The following is a 6,271-nucleotide window of genomic DNA, read 5'->3' as shown; positions in this document are numbered from 1 at the left end:
AAGGGTAATGATCTCATGTTTATGGATGAGTTCTTGACGTTTAGACGTACCTTGGAGTGTTGGAAACAACTATAAAACATAGGTACATTACCAAGGAACATGCATGAAAAGGTGGGGAATGAATGGGAAGGGTTGTCGTCCTTGGCGCTTTGAGAGGCGCGGGGCGCCAGCCTTTAGACCTCAGAGGGGCCTGCTGGGCGCTCTGCTAGGCGCACCGCCCCAAGGGCTGGACTTCAGAATCCCTTTTGGGGCGCGCTAGCTGGCACGACTCCCCAGCCCTTTTTCGCCGAAAAAATTCGACTTTCCTCCTTCCTTTTTCCAACTCTAAACCTTCTCAACTTCAAAGTTTCCAGCCCCAAACACTTAATATCATAAAAACCCTCAACATACACTAGATTCAACCCGAAATCACAACCGGAAACATGAACCAAGACAACAAGAAACTTCAACAACACAATCAACAACTTCAACAACACAACCAAGCTTTTCAACAACACAACCAAGCTTTTCTCGGAATTAAAACGAGTTTGGCGTGTGGGGGATTGAACCAACCCAACACTATGAACTCACATACCTTAATAGGGATCACCCCCGACGAAACCACGACGATCTCCTTGCTTGCTCTTCTCTTTCTCCTCTTCACTCACAAACCCTCACTCTCACTCTTTTAAAAAGGGAAAAACTGATCTAAAATCAGTCTAACACCTTAATATAACCAAAAGAATTGGTTAGGGAAAAGACCAAAATACCCTTACAAATTCGGGCTGACTTCCCTGTACCAACAGCCCAACTTCCAAAGGGCAATGCACTCCTATCACTACTACGTCCTTCTGGATCAACTCCGATTCATAAGCTGCTTCTACCTTGAATATGAATGGAGATTATGCTTCTTGAGTAGAATATTTGAGCTCTTACAACTTGCAAAAATTTGGAAGACGGGGTCTACTCCAATTGAATTATTGCTATGGGTTCCACAGTAATAGGAACACAATAGACATCTCAAAATATAAGTGCATGAAGCTACAAAGAAAGGCTATATCTTTGAAAAATATCTCCGTTGAATCAAATTATTGTGAGTTAGTTCTACTTAGTATTATGTATCCGCATAGATGCCTAACTTAATTCAAATTTGTGTTGAGAGGTCTCACATCGAGGGTAAAACACTTTCGAACAAGGACTAGTCAATAATCAAGGCACAAACTCAAAATATTTAATTAAGAATGAAGAAATAATTATGACTCTACCGTAATTATTGTTAATGTTCGATCTCCCATTTAATAATTGTAATTAACTAATAATTCTTTTTATTTATGGTTATGGACTAACCGTAAGATAAATTGGACCTTATCTCTGCTTTTGATTGATTATTATTTGGAAAAAATTGTAATTAACTAATTTTTGTGTTTCAATTTATATGATTCACTTTCCTTTTAGTCAATCCCAGAAAGAATGACAGAAAAACAAGCAATATACACTCCTATCAATAGTTGCTCGACTACTTGAGCTACATTGGTTCCAAGAGAGGTGTCACATCACTTCTATTAAAACAAGAGTTCTATAAATGTATGTAGGTTCAAGAAGATTGGATTAATGTGTACCCAATTTCTTTTCAAATCTATTTCTCAAGCCAAGAATCTAGTTGTTTTGTAACAAACAGAGAAATTTGTCAACTCTAGATGGAAATAGAAAATACTCATTTTGTTTCAATTTGATTGTTTAATTTTTTTATTTTTCAGCCCACTTAAAAAAGAACGTATCTTTCCTTTATTTAAGGGAAAATAACGAGGGCAACTTGAGAGTATTTGAAAGCTTTCAAGAGTTCTTCTAGGATCGTTCGCCATGCTTTAACCTTTTATCAATTTAAAAGGTGATCATTCTCCTCCTTGTTAAAAGTCCGTACAAGTAACTAGTAATTGTTTTACGAGTATCTTCACCTCCCAGTAGTCAACTAGTACATTTACATTGAATATTAGTCGTCCATAGTAAGTAGTAGGAAATTTCTTCACGCCTTCCACACATTTATATTTGATTGTGACACATGGATTAAAGTGCTGACAATTGTGCATGAAGTTGACAAATTCCAACAAAAATTGGGAAAAGGTCACCCAACTCTAAAAAGCACAGTGTGACAACTAAAAAGAAATGAAGGTGTGGGATGTCATGAGCCTTACAAGGTGTGGCCTCACACGTGCCTTCCTTTTTACATTGTTAACCGTGTTAAAAGTTTTTGGGTAAGGTGTTGGGATGATGTGCCTTTACCCCTTTGCTCTTTAATTTTTTTTGTTGTTCTTTTGAATTTTTGGAAGAAAAAAAAAAAACCTTGCCTTTTAGGCTCTGAACTACAAAATGGACAGCTAAAAGTACAAGTGGATGAAGCTTCAAAGAAAAAGAGTCCCAAATGAGAAGAAACAAAATTTTAGGAGAAGTTAAATGGAATTATTGTAATGGGTGGAGCCACTCTAGGTGAAGGTGGTTTGGTGCACACACATCGCTAGAAAATTATGTGGTATATCAAGATTAAATATTACTCTGTTATTACAAGCGTATATTTAATTTTTTACACACTTAACATAACTAAGAAAAATATTTGCACATCTTTCACTAAATTCCTAACTCCGCCACAGAATTTATTGCTCCACAAGTACAAACACCAACCTCCCTTTATCTCTTCTCTGCCAATTGATTGAAATTTGTCTTTAATTTTACAGAAAGCAAAGACGACTTTGACTTTAAAAACTCTGCTGGAATGGAAGATGTAGTTATTGATAATTTTTCAAAAAAACTTTTTGTGTCTAGTGTAATTTTTGACCATACATTCTAAAAAACCACCAACGGATGTGGTGGAGCAGATAAGGCTACTCCTCACTTAATCAGAGGTTTTGGGTTCGAGCCCTTGATATGAAAAAATCCTTGGTATGGAGTGCTTTTCCTCCAAATGAGGCCTTATGTGGCGCGAATTTAGAATAGTCAAGCTCCAATGCGGGTACCGGACACCAGATAAAAAAAATACATTCTAAGAAAATTTAGCTCCACAAATCCAATGGGGTTTTAACCATACATTCATTACTGATTTGAATCTATCACAATTAAATATAAATGAGTACGTTTCATCATCTCTTAAATTTCTATGACTAGAAATTTGGTACAAAATTATTAATTAATAAGATATTATGTAATTATTTCAAATTATAAAGTAAATTAGTATTTATGGTTGAAACTATAAACTATAAAGTGAATTAGACTTGACTTCGCAATGAATTGATGAAGTCAAGTTGTGTTGTCGGTGACGTAAAAATTACCCTTGCTTTTTCTTTGCACCTTTATTTGCTTGTACTTTTAGTGGTCCATTGTGTGAATATTGCATTGAAGTTTCCAAAAAATTTCCTACTTACTTCTAATAATGTACATATTTATTAAAATAAGTTTTTTGACCGGCTATTTATCTTCAACACAATGAACTCTACTTTTCATGATTAGCCAGTCACAAAGAAATTGCTAGGACATTACCTTACCGTTTCAAATAAACAAGGCCCACAATTTGTTAGGTAAAGTTTCATTTTATGTCTTTCTATTTAGATTATTTTTATTCATTTAATTTATTTTCAACTGAGAAATGTTTTGATTCTAAGGAGAGTTTTAATGGATATCAATAAAATCGGTATGATGTTTCAAGATAATTTTATTTGAGGCAATATCTTATTAGGAATGGTAAGGTATGTATGCCTAGCCCCTCTTCAAAAACTTTTTGTGTCTAGTGTAATTTTTTACCATACATCCTAAAAGCCCACCAAAAGATGTGGTGGAGCGAATGGGGCTACTCCTCACTTAACCAGAGATTTTGGATTCGAATCCTAGATATGAAAAAATTCTTAGTAGGAAGCGACACCAGATAAAAAAACAAAAAAACAAAATAAAAAATACACATTCTAAGAAATTTCAGCTCCACAAATCCAATGGGGTTTTAACCATACATTTATTACTGATTTGAATCTATCACAATTGAGTATATATGAGTACGTTTCACCATCTCTTAAATTTCTTTTACTCCTCGATAGATCAACGTTGTTAATTTAATCAGCAAATAGGATTAACTTAATAGTAAGGAGTAATAGTTGCTAGTAATTATTTAATTCTTCTCATTTATGGTTATGGACCCACTATCCATCTGCACAAAGAGAAATTGGATCATCCGTATTTGTATAGGGAAAATACATAAAAACCCCCCTGAACTTGTCCGCAGAACTTACTTTAGTACTGTAACTTTACGGGTAATTATTTACCCCCCTTAACTCATTTCAAGTGAATTTAATATCCCCTCAGAAGTTTAGAACCACAACTGTAAAGGTAGGTGTGCTACACGCACCTCCACGTGTTAAAAATTATTTTTAGGCATTTTAAAAAAAATAAAAAACCACCCACCCAAACCTTCATCGTCCCTCACATTCTACCACCGTAGATTTCACAGTGCACCACCATTCACCAACTACTCCTCTCTTTGTTCCTCCATTACCGCCGCCATTCCCTCACATTCCACCACCGTAGATTTCACAGTGCACCACCATTCACCAACTACTCCTCGCTTTGTTCCTCCTTTACCGCCGCCATCAAATTCACAACATTTTCACCACTACCTACACCATTATCACAACCATCAACTCCACAATACCCATCACCGATAATAATATCACCAGCCGCCGTCAACTGTACAATACTCATCACCAACAGTTGTATCGCCTCCATCACTGTTAATTTCATATTTCTTAACACCATCACCATTGAAATCAACTCCAAAATACCACGCCATCGCTGTCAATTTCAAAATACATCAATACCCATCACAAACATCAATGATGTCAACAGAATTTTGCCGCAATAAACGTCTGAAAACAAATTTATAAAAAAAATTGAAGAATAGTGAGAGAAGAATGAAATGGTAGTGAGAATGAAAACGTGTGCAGGTAATTAGATCCGCCACAAACACCACATCGAAATGAATATGGATGGTTTTACCCAATACCTATCATCAACTCCACAATACCCACCACAAACACCATCGGTACGAACAATTTTATTTCCTCAACTGAACACCCGCCTCAGAGTGTTAAGGTATAGTACTTCCGCTTTCTTTAACCACACAATAGACATCTCCGACCAACTTTTTGTCCTTTCCAAGGAAATCAAAATGCTTTTTTTTTTTCATACATCTCCGACCAGCTTTTTGTCCTTTCCAAGGAAATCAAAATGCTTTTTTTTTCACTTTTTATTCTAGTGGAATCAGAGAGGTGGGGGTGGGGATGGAGGAAGAGGAATGGAGAAATGGTTGATTTCATGGTGGCATACGGTGGCTTTGTGAACAAGATGAAAGGTGGAGAGAGAGAAAAATGAAAAAATTAATGAAATTGAAATTTGGTCAGCTTTTTAATTACTTTTTCCCCTTTTCACGCGAGTTTGGGAGAGTGATCACACTTTCCTTGTCATATCATCAATTAAGGAGGTATTAAATTCACTTGAAATGAGTTAAAGGGGGTAAATAATTACCCGTAAAGTTACAGTACTAAAGTAAGTTCTGCGGACAAGTTCAGGGGGGTTTTTATGTATTTTCCCATTTGTATTTTAGAATATATCTAGTATCTTTGATATATGTATTTGACTTGATATCTAAAAGAATAGTGTATCTGACTTGAAATTTGGCACAAAATTATTAATTAACAAGCATTATGTAATTTATTATAAAGTGAATTAGTAATTATGGTAGAAACTATGAACTATAAAGTAAATTAGTCTTGACTTCGCAATGAATTGATGAAGTCAAGTCATGTTGTCGGTGACATAAAAACTACCCTTGTTTTTTCTTTGCACCTTTATTTGCTTGTACTTTTAGTGGTTTATTGTGTGCATATTGCATTAATGTTTCCAAGAAAATTCCTACTTACTTCTACCAACTAGATAATGTTGCCCGTGCTATGCACGGGCCCAATAATATAAATGGTATGTTTTGGGGCTACTAACGGAGTTTTTGAAGCGATTGTTTGCGTGGATAAAGGAATAAGTTTTTTTATTACAAAGTTGTACTTTCTTTGACGCTATTTAAGGCATAATAAGACTACCACATACAACATTTTTTAAATATTTTATGTTGTCAATTATCATGATTTATAGTATTTTTACGCAATTTTTAAATATAAAAAACAAAAAAAAAATAAGACAAATAAATTAAAAATGGACCCAATATATGTTATTTTTGTTGTCTCAATTTATGTGACACAAATGA

The sequence above is a fragment of the Solanum tuberosum genome, unplaced genomic scaffold (assembly GCF_000226075.1).
Source record: "Solanum tuberosum cultivar DM 1-3 516 R44 unplaced genomic scaffold, SolTub_3.0 scf00148, whole genome shotgun sequence".
Taxonomy (NCBI): domain Eukaryota; kingdom Viridiplantae; phylum Streptophyta; class Magnoliopsida; order Solanales; family Solanaceae; genus Solanum; species Solanum tuberosum.
This window is presented reverse-complemented; position numbering follows the sequence as displayed.